We start from the raw sequence: 14,234 nt of genomic DNA on the forward strand, positions 1-14,234 counted from the left end.
CCCTTTCTCTCTTGGGGTGCTCCTCCCCATCCCCCATGACGGGAATGGGGTTGGGTGGTACCCAGAATGTTGCTGACTCCAAAGAAACCCTCGTTCCTCCTCTCTTCAACACCAACCTTTCCTGTCCTCAGGGCTGGCCAAACTTGCTTGAAAATCAAATAGTGTATCCTTCCCGGGAGACTGGCACCTCACTCTGCCTGAGGGTGCTTGGCACCTCAATTTTATTTCCGGCCTCTGCGGCCTCAGCGGACACTGAAATAGAAGCTATTTTCACATATATGACATGGGTTACACGTACATCAGGTCACCGAAAGTCTAAAAGGACCCTGCCAGACAAATGACGATGCCTCTGTTTTGCAGACAGGATACTGAGGCTCAGAAAGTCCTTCCTCACGGGTCTCTGAGAGTGGACAAATGCTAACGAATTACTTGTTTCCCAGTGGCCCCCAAGGGCTGTGGGTATTGCTGTCTTCGGCCCCTGGATGCCTCCCCTAGACAGAGTCGGGGTCTGGTTACCTGCTGTTTTCCCTGTAGGACTCTGAGAACATTCTCGGCCTCCAGCCAGGCAGCAGCTGGAGAAGCTGCTGCCCCATCAGCTGGACCTCTTGTCCGTCCCTGCAATAAGCAGCTTGCTGGGAAGGTAATGGGTGTGATGAGCTTCAAACGAGCTTTAAGGATTATCGGTGGATTTCCTCTCTTCTTGTGGCAGACACAATGGAGAGGACAGGAGCTAGGATTTTCATTCCCAGGAAAGGGGATCGTCATGACGTAAACTGTACCAAAATTTGAACGTCATATGGGTCTGGGTTTGGATCCAAGCTCTGTGACTTTGTATAAGTCACTTCCTCTCTCTGAGCCTGTTACCTTTCTCTGTGCAAGGAAGTAGAAATACGCTAAGACATGTTCTTCATCCTCAAAATTCCGGTCTGAAGGGTTTTACATACAACCGTAAAGCTCTACCTTAACGGCCTCTAAGCATCTTACCTCCTGTTGCAGCTCCTCAGCAACATCTTGGAAGAGTAAACTGAACGACTACATGAAATAACAACGATAACAGTACAAGCCAACATTTACTGAACTCTCTTTGTAGGCAAGCATTTCACAGGCACCCCCAGAAGAGATTGTTTTATTCTCATTTCACATACGAGAACATGTGGATCCACGTGGTTCATCCAATGTCACGAAGGCGGTGAGGGGTGAGAACAGGCCTGGAGCCCACATGCTATTCTCCAAAGCCAATATCTGAGCCCTCTGCTAAACCCGTCCACGGCACGTGCCTGATTCCTGCGAAACATTCTGATACGGGTTTGAACTGGCTTCCTTGAAGGAACCTTCAGGCGATCTGACTGAACTACAGTCCTCCTGTGAGTTCTTCCTAGCCTTGCCTCTCTGAGTCCTGCTTCTTCATCTGTAAACTGGGGGTGACCACGTCCCTGCAGATGGTTGTTTTGAGGACCAAACAAGATATAATAAATGTTCAAGGAATATCCTTTTGCTTCTTTTCTCCTCAAAAATCAATAGAAACTGAGCTGCTGAAATAATGACAGCTGGATTTAAGAACACCAGTAAAAGCTAGGAAAATAAGTCAAGTGTGAAGTTGATAATGCCAAGGATTGTCTGACCCCCTCTTCAGTGTGTCACGCATGCTGTGACTTTGCGAAGCCGTGCTGCAGTGACACTAGAGCTGGGTGACATGGAGGACAGTGGGTACTATAGGATACATATATACTGTATCTATCCCTACAGCCTCAGAAGATTCCTACCCAGAACACATAAACAATTCCTACAAATCATTAAGAAAACGACAGATGTCACAATAGAAAAATTGACAACGACATGAACAAGCAATTCACAAATGGAGTTTTTCCAACAGTCATTAAACTTGTGGAAAAGTATTTCATTCGTTACCAGGTAAATTCAAACTAAAACCACTACATTCTCCCTACATAGATAGAACGGCTAAAAGCGAAAGCATGTTGATAATACAAAGTGTTGGTGAGGACGTGGAGCAACTAGAACTTCCATACGCAGCTTATAGGAGTGAAATTGGGGTCAATACTTTTTAGAAATATCTGCTAAAGCACACCTTACTCGTTTATTTCACTCCTTGGAATAGAACCAACAAAACCCCTTACATATATGTATCAAAAGATCTATACAAAATTGGGAAACAGCCTAAGAATCCATCAACAAATTGAGAACTTGTCCTGTCGTGGAATACTACACGGCAATGAAAAGTAGAACTTCGCTGACTCAGGCAACAATGTGAATGAATCTCTTCCACGTGATATTGGGCAAAAGAAGCCCAATACAAAATAATACAGGCTGTATGACTTCATAAATTGGCAACATTAATCTCTATTGTCAGAAGTCCCTGTAGATTTGTGGTTACTTCTGAGGAGGCGTGAGGGGGCAATGATAACTGGGGTGCCAGAATGGAGACTCGGTGTCATCCTTTTCACTGGCTGAGTGCTGGCTACACAGCTGTGCTCACTTTGCGGCAAACTGTTCATGTAATTCGTGCTCTTTTCTGTATGGGATGTATATTTTTTAAAATCTCTTTGGGGAGCAAGAGTGGAACCAGAGAGAGTGGTCAAGCAGCTGCTGTAGTAACCCCGGCAGGAGGCCGGGAGGCCTGGGGAAACAGGGGTGGAGGAGAGAGACAAGCAGACCGAGTTCGGTCCAAGACCTTAACTGACTTCCCGACGGACCGGATGATGCGGGAGAAGAAGAGTTTCACAGGGGCCCGTGGGCAGGGGAGGAAGACCAGGAAAGGAGCCAGCACTATTCAGGTGCCTTCATATGTCCCCTCACTGACTCTTCCCAGCAACCTGCCTTGTCAACTACTTTTTTATCCCCACCTTCCAGAGAGGAAGCTGAGACTCTCGGAGGTGAAATTATTTGGCCAGGCTTACCTGGGTCTGGGCAGGAAAAGAATGGAGAGGTTTTCTCTGGGAGGCAGTCAGATATAGTGTGGGAGCCTCCAGACAGCAATCAAACAGCCAGGGTTTGAAGCCTGCCTCTCTAAGGCCAGGACCTCGGGCAAGTCTCCTGACTTCTTTTTTCTTCATCTGTAAAGTGGGGGTAAGAGTCACACCCACCTTCACAGGGTTAATGTACATCACGGGTCTTAAAGGGGCCCAATACAAGCCACAAGTCAGACATTTCTGGGTCAGGCATTACTAGGGCCCATGTGGACGTTCCCACGGGGGTGGAGAAACAGAAGGTAGATTTTAGTTCTTGAGCCAACTCTGCGTTTCATTAGCATAGTGATCGCCCTTTAAAACACTGAAACCAATGATAGCTTATGTTACTGCCACATAATAGAGACCATCAGGACGCAACTCCAGGAGCCAAAAGACATAAAGTGCCAACAACAGAAGAGATCCCGGTTCCGAGAGGTGCTGGCTGCCTGGGTAACAACATGCTTTTCTGTGTGTCGGGAAGGTAAATTGCAGTCATTATTCAGCAACCGTTTTGGACCGCTGAATCCCAGTCTCCCCTGCACGCTCAGGGGCAGGAGACCATAGGTTTTTACTCTCTGGAGTGAGTGCTTCCAAGAGCCCTGATTAAGGGACGCCACTCATCACTCCTCCCGTGCTTGAGTCATCGCAGCAGCCTCTAAACTGGGCCCCTCCAATTTCTTCCCCTTCAGCAAATGCCGAGGGCCTGCGTTGCTCTGGGTTCGCGGCTGGAGCCAGCCCCCAGGCGTGGCGCCCTCACGGAGCTTCAGGTACGCCTCACGCCACAGTGACATTTCTGCTAGCAGAAAGCACTGTGCAGACTGTAAAGGACTGACCCCATGCTGCTCCTGTGGGACGATCCAGGTGACGGTGGCAGTTTTCCAGGCACCGCTATTGCTGCCTTTCGGTGGCTTTTCCCCGCCTGCAGGATCAAGGCACGCAGCCGAGTCTAACTGAATCCCAGCCTCCCTCCCAAGCCCCTGTCCCCGTACCCCAGCCTTGCACTCCACCCACACCAAACCGCTGACAGACCCCGCATTTCCACACCCTGGGGTGCTGGAATATTCTGCTGCCTCTGTCTGGAGTTCTCTCCGCCGGTCTGCCCGGAAACTCCCACTTCGCCCTTCCAGATCTCATTTCGGTCCTCCGCAGCTCCTTCCCACGGGCTGTGCTCATCCCTCCTTCCTCCCCACTCGCAGCCCTGTCAGCGGGGGTGCTTCTCCACAGGGGGTAAAGTATAATGGGGTGCTCTAAGAGTCATCTTCAAATCCGGGCCCCTCCCTGCTTACCAGACCCTCAGATTGGTTAAGATCTCTGGCTTTGAGTCAAACCAAGTCAGGCTAAGTCCCAGCTCAGCTATTTCCCGGCCTCACAGCCTTGACCAAGGTACTTAACTTCCCTAAGGTTCTGTGAACTCTGTAAAGTGAGGATGGACCTAGGCAGGAATGATGAGCTGAGACACAATATGCAAAAACTTAGCACAGTATCTGTCATCTGGGAAACAATGAACAAATCACAATTATTATTGGAATGAATCTCGGTTTATTGTGACCCTGGCAGCCTATTCATTTCTTGCTCACCCGCCCCATCCCCAGATTGAGAATCACTGCTGAGCATTCATCAGGTTGTATGATGAGCGTTTGTTTCTGTGCCTGCGTCTCTTACTTACGTGGAACCCTGGCAGGCAGGAACCTGTCTGAATTCGGGACTCCCCAGTCTACAGCGCAGCACTGGGAAGGGCATCCTCTCTCCCAGCGGACTGGCCTGGGCCAGGTCAGGCCTCCTCTCTTAGCCTCAGATGTTCTCAGTGTTGGAGAGAATAGTACCTACCAGAGAAGGCTGCCATGAATATCACATGAGATGGTGGGTGTGGCCGTGCTTTGTATGTGTGAAGTAAGCTGTTGCTGCGGCTTTGCCATCCAGGGTGAGAAGGGGCTATGATTCAGGCTCAGCATCTCCGCCTCAGGGCTGTGGCCCTCCACTTCCCTGTCCCACGGGATGCCAGGATGACCCTTTCGTTAAACACTCTTGGTTGACTCATGCCTCACAGAAAATTCCACAGTGGCCGGTACAAGGGCTCACGCCTTTACAGAGAAAAGGGGTTACCGGTGCACTGGAGTGAGGGACGTTTACCCCAGAACGCGAACCACCGAGAACATTGCAGTGAGCAGGATAGATGTGACCCCTTGCCCTGGAGGGTTCCAATCTAGTTGAGGGAGAACCAATGATGAACAAGCAAACAGGTAAATAAAATGATTTCAAAGAATAATAATAATAAAGAAAAATAACACGCAACGTTAGAGGTTAATTGGGGGAGCAAATAGCAGAGTGGCCACAGAAGGCCTCTTCAGGAGGTGACGTGCGAGCTGAAATTCAGAGGACAAGAAGGATTCCACCAGTAAATATCAAGGTTATAAAGGGTCCCCAATAAAGGAAAGCAGCTGGGTGCAAAATGGAGGCCACTGCAGGCGAAATTAGTCAGGAGAGAGTTGGTGGAGACGAGGCAGAGGGGTTAGGCCGGGATGCTGTTGGCCTTCGCAGGCTGTGATGTAAAGTATATATAGAAATAAATGAACAATCACATGAAAGAGAGAACGCGGCTCTGACCTCTGCTTCTCGCGCGTACGCTCATTCAGCAGGGCTAACTCACCCGCTGTTGTCTGCCGGTCGCCGCGCTAGGAGACGGAGACACAGCGCAAAGGAAAACCTGGGACAGTTCTCATGAGCCCGGTAGCGGCGGGCATCTGTGCGTAAGGAATCATGACATGGCGCGATCGGAAGTCTCGTGGAGGAATGCAAAGCAGAGGAAGCTTAGAGGAAGGGGCGATGGTGCCTCAGGGGTCAGGGAGAGTCCCACTCACATGAGGCCATTTTAACTTAACGAAAGCACACGTAGTAAGGTTGGAAGAGCCTCCCAGCCCAACGCAACAGCAGGTGCTAAGGCACCGGGCGCACCTGTTTGGAATGCGTGATCAGGCCACCCGCTCCGGTGGGAACGCGGTTGGAGAGGGGGCCCTGGGCCTTCTGGTGAAGGACCGAAGCCTGCGTCTCACTGCAGACGCGCTGCGCAGGGGGGAGAGCTGGAGGGCTCTCTCTGGGGTGCGGGGATGGGCAGGACCAAGGGACAGAGGCAGTCAGACTAGTGAGTCAAGTTTGCAACAGAGCAGGTACAAGACCTGCATTTGGTTACTGGTCACCAAAGCGGAGAGGGAGGGAGGGAGAGATTTCCAAGGCAAGGTGTGCTCTGTCCCCTAAGTAACAGGACCCTAAGTCCCCAAACTTCAGGTGCAACTGACTGGATGGGGAGCTCCCCCATGTCTCCCTCTTGGGTCCACAGACACCTCTGCTGGCGCCCTTTCTCCTCCCCGTCGCCAGCCCCCGCCTCCTTTCTCAGGAAGCCTGGGTCTCCCCGGGAGCGGGTCTGTCCTTGGGGGAAGCCTCTCGGCTCCGTGCCCTGCGGCTCGGCTGACATTCCGGCGGAAGGAAGAGGGGTTCAGGGCCCCCCGCGTGCACACGTGCTAGCCCGAGCAGGAGGGAGCGTCTCCGCGGAGGAGCCCAGAAAGAGCGAGGGAGAGGCGCGCCAGCATCTCGGTCCGGTCCCCGGCGCCCAGGTCGGCCTCGGAGGAGCTCCAGCCTCCAACAGGTTTGTCGGACGCGCGCTCGCTTTCCGCAGCTGAGCCGCCACGTCCCCGCCCGAGCAGGCCCGCCAGCGCGACCCCGGCCGCGGGCCCCGTGCCGCGGCGCTCCCCGAGGGCGGCTTCCTCGGGCCCTCCTTCCTCCCGCCGGTAGTCTCGCCGCGGCTCTTCCGGGGCGAGGCGCGGCGGGCGCCACGGGCTCCTTCCCGCTCCAGCGCCGCCTCGGGGACAGCCCCCGGGCCCGGCGGGGTGGACCCTGCACGCGCGGAAGCGGCGCTCCCCCCCCCCCGCCTGCGGGCCGGGTTCAGCACCACGGACAGCCGCTCAGCCCTGCGCGCCCCGCTCCGCGCGTCCGCACCGCGGCGGGGACAGCTCCCGCCAGCCTCCCGCTCTGGCCCGGCCGCCGCAGACAAAGCCGAGGGGCTGGGGGCCCCCGCGTTCCTTGGGGGGCGGGTGTTTGCCTCGCCAGGGCGATTTCGGCTTTTCCCAGGGCAGGGTCCGGGGCAGACTGGGGAGGGGGGCCTAGCCGCCATCGCGCTCCGGTCTGCGGTTCGCCAAGGCCCGGCCTTGCAATGGCGGGTCCCAGCGGGAGGGCGGAGGGCGGTGGGCAGGCAGGGAGGGGTCTGGAGCCCCAGCCCGGCGCGCTGGACCTAAGGCGAGCGGAAGGAGCGCCTGGCCGTCTTCCCCCCAGACCCCGGCCTGCACTCTAGCTCAGGACCTCCCGAGAGCCCAACACGGACGCCCCGGGCTGGCAGCTGCAGCCGGTGACTCGGGCTGTCCTCAGAACATCCCTAGAAAGTGCGAGGCTGAGTTTCCGTGGGGGAGGGTGCTCAGAAGCCACAGGGAAGCCGCACAAACGGGGCAGCTACATGCTCCCCCTCCCTCCTGCCCGGGCTCCCCCGCCACCCCCGGAGTGAAGCCCCAGGGAGGGACGGGGGTGAGGGGAGCGGGCAGCAGGCTGTGAACAGGCTTGACTCTGGGACGTTGCAACTGGCGAGAAAAGAGGTTGAGGTATGAGAAGCTGAGAGGTTCCCCAAATGAAAACCCAGTTCAGCAGCAGAAACCCAACTGTGGGAGTAGAAACCTTTTCCCCGGGAGCTGAAGCTGGAGGACCTTGGACCACGCCATCAGTTCCTTTGCTGAGAGTCTCACTGGGAGACCCAGCCTATGGGGCAGAAGTGATTTGCCCAAGGTCACACAGCGGTGTAGTAGCAGAACTGGGCCTAAAACCCAGGCTCCCCAAATCCTGACCCTATTGTGTAACATCCATAGAGACATCTTAAAATCCTAGATGCAGGAAACAGAGCTAAGTGGTTTCCATCCTGAGTCCAAGTCTCAGCTGTCACGAGCACATGACCTTGGGCAAGTGACCTTCTGAGGAGATAGGGTAATAGTATCCACCTGTGAGGGTTTAAGTTAAAGACCTGTATAATGAAATCAGGGGTGGTGCCTGGCACATAGTAAGTGTTCAAGAAAATGGTAGCTGCCATTCCTGCTGTTATTCCCTTTGTAAACATGTGCTGAGAACCTGGCATGTGTCTGGCACTGACTGTGCACTAGGGAGACAGAAGTGTCCTGAGGAGGACACAGACCAGCAGAGGAAGCCAAAAAGAAAACAGGTGCACTATGATGGGGTGAGTGCTTTAATCGAGGATACCAGGCTGTGGGACCTCCCACACAGGAGAGGCCAACTGTGGGGAAAGAAGAGGAAGAGTATCTTGGACAGATGGAACTGGCCTACAGGTGTGAAATCACAGCCACTGGGGTGAGGTCACTGTCCCAGAGGGGCCTTCAGTTGGGGACTATGAAATAAGAGTGGAGAGAAAGGCTGGAGCCAGTCTCCAAAGGGCCTTTTGTGATGAAATATTTCAAACATATTTTTTAATAGAAAGAATAGTATGAGAAACCCCCACATAGCCATCACCCAGCTTCAACAATTGGCTAATTTTGTTTCATCTACACCCACACCCATTCTCATACATACACACACACACACACACACACACACACACACAGAGACTTATTTTGAAGGAAACTCAAGACATCATATAATTCGGTGCAGAAGGATTTTTAACATCAATAACAACTTCTGCCATTCAAAGGTTGTTTCACTAACTCAAATCATGACTTTCCCTCCTTGATATGTTCTGAACATTCCTGTTCTTGACAGAAAGTTTTGAGACAGGCCCCACCATGGTGATGAACCATGTGCATTAGAGAAGCTATTTTCTCTCTCCTACCTACTCTGTGGCCAGAGACCAATGACTATTTACAAGGCTGATCAAAAAACAAATTGAGCCCCATAAAGAAAAAGAAAAGGTGAGAGCTTTCCTTTCAAAGTAATCTGAACCATACGCTCGTAAGAACAGAAGGCCTGGCATCATGGAAATCACCAAACCCAACAGCCACACTTTACAGATGGGGAGACAAGGGCTAGGAACGGAACTAAGTTTACCCGAAGTCCCACGATGCTAAGACCAGAGCCCAGACCTTTGAACTCACAATCTTGAGTTCTTTTCCATTCACCATTTTGCCTAGAAGAGTAAACCTTAGAGTTTCTCAGCCCATAAACTTGGGATGCCATAGCCTTCCCTAGAAGGAAGAGGAGGAAGGAGGGCAAGAAATGTCTTTCCTGGTTCTCAGGAGGATGACATGTATGGCAGCTGGACTTGGGAGACACCTTAACACATTTCCCTTCCACGTCCTTTTGAAGAAAGTCAGTGATGGCGGTACCTTGATTCTGGCCACTGAGCATGTCTCCTGGATGGCCTCTCGTTCCTCGTGAGCAAAGGCTCTGCAGTCAGACGCCCAGACCTCATTTCTGTGGATTTCTGCCCATCCTGCTTGCCTTAAGCAGATGCACGTGAAGCCTCCCTTTTTGCATTGGCCCTGAATTTGGATGCATATGCCTCTCAGTAACGGAACCCCCCTTGGAGGTGTTTTGTTTTGTTTTTGTTTATTCTATGACAGTTGTCCCTATTTCTCCCCCAACCCCTAGTCCATGCATTTTGCCCACAGTCAACCCCTCTCCACTGTCCGTGCCCACGAGTCATTCATAAATGTTCTTGACTGGGCCTAGGCCCTGGCAGAACTCAGAGTTCTTGTTCCTCCCTGGAGACGAAGTATCTCCTGTTACCGATGAAACGTGTTGGCTGTGGTGGTGGGTGTGCTCCCACTGGGCTCTGGACACTTCACAAGTCAGCATTTTCGCATTTCAGGGATGTTTCTGCTTGCAAAGTGGGAAGCTAGTAGCTCACAAGTTTCCTTAAGTCTTAGGTGGACGAGTCAAAACACATACAGAATTCTAACTGTCCCTGGTGAAGGAAAGTCAACAGAGAATGGTCAACAAAATTGCCTTACTTCCGGGAACATGGTTGTAGGCAAGAAAGAAGAAGGTGATAAGGACAGTGAACTTCAGCTTGCGGCATTATCCCAGCTTTTAGCCTGAAAGGAGGCCAATTTAGATCTATATTATATTCGTCGGCGGCGGCAGCCGTCCGTCTCGAGAGACGATGGTGTAGCTTCTTAAGAGTCTATCTGCACCGCCGAGAATGGTTATGCAGTCCGACTCGGGAGTGACACGGTATCTGTCTCCTCCCGTGTTGAATCGACATCTTGCGATGACGCTGGAGTGTCCTCTCCAGTGAAGCTGAAGCTACAGAGCCTGGGCAGGGTGATATGGAGGGTCTGCTGTTGCCCATGCAGCAGACCCCCCTCTCTTCGCAGCTGAAGGGTCCAAGGGAAAGACGGAGTCAATACAGCTTGGCTTCAGGTGCGTCGCAGGAGTTGCCGGCGTTGACTACAACGTCAAACCGCCTTAGGGACTCCGGCTCCGGATTTTCTGTCGGGGTTTACTCCCTTAGCCTTTCCCCTGAAGAGGTATGCCGCAAGGCAGCGGAGGTTTTTTGGAATCAGAGTTTTCCTTCTCTGATGTGCCCTGACTGGAAGATCGAACCAGCGACACTTAGCTCGCAGGCCGACGCTCAATCCACTGAGCCAAACCAGCCAGGGTATATTATATTATATTATATTATATTATATTATATTATATTACATTACATTACAGCCTGGGCACAGTTGCATAGTAATAGGTACTATCTCAAAGGGACCTTGGTGAACATCCCTTGCTCCGTCACTAAGTCACAGAGTGGCTATTCTGTGTCAGGCGCTGTTCCAGGTGCTGAACAAGATACCCCAGACCCCTGCTCCCATGGGGCTTAGACTTGCGGTAGACACGAGTCATTAATAACTATTTAAAAAGTGATCAGGAAAACATTTAAGCATACAGATAGATGAGGGAGGTCTGTCTGAAATGGCGGCTCGAATGACAAGCAGTCGGTCATGTGAGGACACGGGGCAGAACATCCCAGGCGGAGGACATAGCACTGGCAGAGGCCTCAGGTGCGCCCGGACTGTGTGGGGACAGGCACGAGGCCCATGTGGCTGGAGCAGAGTGAACGGGAGGGAGAGTGGCAGCAGACGAGGGCGAGGAGGAGGCAGGGACCGGACCATGCCGTGCCTTCTAGGCCACAGCCAGGATTTTATTGGAAGGTCAATGGATTGTCACTGGATGGTTTAAAGCCAGGGAGTGATAAAAACTGGTTTTGTTTTTTAAAGATGCCTTTGGTTACTCCATGAAAAATGGATGATATGGGATGCTGGGCTGGGCACAGAGGGGCAGGAAGGGTGAGACAGAGCTGCCCCACCCACGCAGGTGCTCAGCATCCAGCAGAGGAGACAGAACACAAGCAGGACAGCATTACCCCCATGGGAAGGGGTGTGCAAGGCATTGTGGGAACACAGGTAAGCATGCATTCGACAGGGAGGCATCATGGAAGGCTGCATGGCAGTGGGCATGGCTGCTGAATCATACCTTAAAGAGGAGGGAGTAGGCCAGCGCCCAGAACAGACAGAGAGGCAGCAGAGCAGCAGCAGAGCGCATGGACCAGCAGCCAGGCTGCCTGGGTTCAAATCCCAGCCACACCACTGGGCAGCTTTGGGGACGCAGGCAAGGTCTTCATCTCTCTGTCTGTCAATGTCCTTATCTTTAAAATGGAGACTATGGGAATCACAATACTTATTTCAAGGGGTCCCCATGCTGATTAAACAAGTTAAAATTCTGTGTTGGTACCAGGTGGGTACCTATCAGGGGGACCACTTTGTAAAGTACGCGTTTGTCTACCACTAGGCTGTATACCCGAAACGAATACAAAATAATGCTGCATGTAAAGAAAAAAACGAGTTAAAATTTGTGAAGCACTTAGTGCCTAGCGTGTGGAAAGTGACATATTGGTTAAATAAAAATGGAGCAAAATGGGGGTAAGAGAGCCGGGAGCAGGCGCTGCAACAGGTCAGCTAGAGCTGGACTCTGAGGGGCCTTGGGAGTCGGGCCGAGGATGCTCGTCTGGCTCTGTGAGCAATGAGAGGCCATCCAAGGCTTTTTCAGCAGGGGCATTTGGGGTGGAGAGCAGCTTAAACCCAAGGCCCAAAGAGGGAAAGGGACCGACCCACAGCCACATGGACAGTTACCATCAAGACAATGTCATCTGTCCCCCTACTGCAAGGGCAGTATATATTTTGTTCCCCCACTGCATCCTCATGGTTAGAAGAACATCTGGGATAGTCTCGTTCGATATCTGTTTAATACGTTGCTGAATCGATGACCAAAGAGGGCAGGAAAAGTCGGAAACCTTGAATCCCCAAGACAGGCAGTGCATTTTGGACCGTGGTGAAACCTCTCGGAAAACAAACCAAACTCTTAGAGGTGTTCCCTTGGGGGGCTCAAGCTCTTATGAACCCCAGCCTCTGCTGCAAACGGCACTGCCACCCACATCCCCCCCCCGACACCCCCACAAGCTGCCACAAGCACTGCCGCGTAGGGTTCAGAAGGTGATCTCGGTGAAGTGCCTGGAAGATGAAAAGCGCTCCCCAGATACTCAGCGTCGTAATTGCCCGCGTGGAGAAAATCTCTCTCCACATTTGCAAGAGGTGGGCTTTTGTGCTGCACAAAAACCGGCCATTACAATTCCTGTCTTTGACGCGTCAGGAAGCTGAGACAGCTCGGCGGGCAAGTAGGGGCTTGCGGTTCAACCAGCAGATGGCAGGGGACTCGGGGGGAGTCGGACCCAGCGCTCAGGCTGCTGAGTGCCTCCTCAGAGCAGCGTGTGGGGCCGGGCGCCCCTTCAGACTGCAGAGCACACCAGCCCCGGGGATTCCCGGCTGGGGGGTCTCGGGCCAGGCCCACCGTGCCTCTGAAATGCAAGGTCATCGTCTGTACAGTGGGGGTAATACTGCCGGCCCCACCGGGTCATTTTGCTTTTGATTCAGACAGTGGGGGTTAGGGTTGTCGTCCCCTTTCACAAACATGGAAGCTGAAGCCCCGGGTCTGGCTCATTAATTCCTAAAGACTCACTGAGCACCTCCGATGGGCCAGTGACTATTTTAGGAGCGGGAGAGAAATGAAGAATAAGACATGAACTGTGCTCTTCCCGAGCTCACGTTCTGGTGGGGAGACAGAGAACGGTGGGTCAACAAATAATGTCACCAAGTCACATGCGTGCTAGGGAAAAAATTAACGAGGGGGTGTGCCACGGAGACCGGCGGCTGTTTACGTAAGGTGGGGAGGGGGGGCCTGAAGAAAGAGGCATTGAACCTGACATCTGGGTGGGACTCGGCAGCTAACCATGGGGCAAGGGTCCAGGCAGAAAGTGCAAAGGTCCTGGGGTAGGGAGAAGCCTAACAGGTGGCAGGACAGCAGCAAAGGGAGCGAGAGAGAGGGTGGTAGAGATGAGGGCAGAGAGGTTGATGCGGCCAGGGCAGGGAGGACCTTGAAGACTGGTGAAGCGGTCGGTCACCCCACTGGCAAGAGGCCCGAGGGGCAAAGCCCAGGTCGGCATGATTCCCCGGACCCCTCTTCAGGCCCACAGCCCCTACTGCCGTCTCCAGAGCAGGTCAGCCAAAGGGCAAACAAAGCGATGGGCTCCCCTGCTGGGAAGTAAAGCCGTTGGCTGGCTGGCTGCCCGGTGGGCACCGCAGTGCAGGCAGCAGCCTGGTGCCATGAGGCAGGAGGAGGAGGGAGAAGGCAGGGCTGGCTGCAGCCGGAGTGAGGTCGGTAGGGAAGAGAGGCACCTGCCTCTGGTGCAAAATGTAAGGGGTGCTAAAGACTCCGTCATCGAGGTAAGCATCTGGTGCAGTTAAAACAAAATTAATGCAAAAATTCCATAATGAATAAAATACCAAAATTTTCAAATAAAGCCAGGATTCGAAAAGAACCAGGTCGAGAGCGAGAGAAATGGGATGAGTCACAGGCACAGGGTCAAATCCTGACCCTGCGATGGGCACTTCCGGAGAGCCAGCCCCGAAGCTGGTCTGCTCAGGACAAACTGGAAACAAGAAAGGGCTTCTAGTTGGGGCCTCAGAGACCATGGGCTGCCTCAGCCATGGAGACAGAGCCCGAGCCGGGGCCACACGGCGAGGACGTGATGCTGGCCCGCAGCCCTAGGCACCGTTCATGTCAAGCGGCCTAGGTTCGAACCCATCCCTTGGACGCTGCGAGTCCCTGGTAAGGTATGTTGCCTCTCCAACCCAGAGATGGGCACCCGTGCAAAAGTCTGAGAAGATAACCAGTTCTTGGCAT

General features: G+C 53.2%; 1 protein-coding gene across 1 annotated transcript in view; it reads left to right on the forward strand.

Moving 5' to 3' along the window:
- The first annotated feature begins 6,366 nt into the window (after window positions 1-6,366).
- The window catches only part of CPLX2 (complexin 2), a 62,553-nt gene continuing 54,685 nt past the window's right edge, over window positions 6,367-14,234 (forward strand). The window contains exon 1 of the mRNA XM_090289859.1: window positions 6,367-6,606. The gene's annotated coding sequence lies outside the window, so the exon portion shown is untranslated. The remainder of the gene's footprint in view (window positions 6,607-14,234) is intronic.

The sequence above is a fragment of the Furipterus horrens genome, unplaced genomic scaffold (genome assembly GCF_987537825.1).
Source record: "Furipterus horrens unplaced genomic scaffold, mFurHor1.1.pri manual_scaffold_10, whole genome shotgun sequence".
Lineage (NCBI taxonomy): Eukaryota > Metazoa > Chordata > Mammalia > Chiroptera > Furipteridae > Furipterus > Furipterus horrens.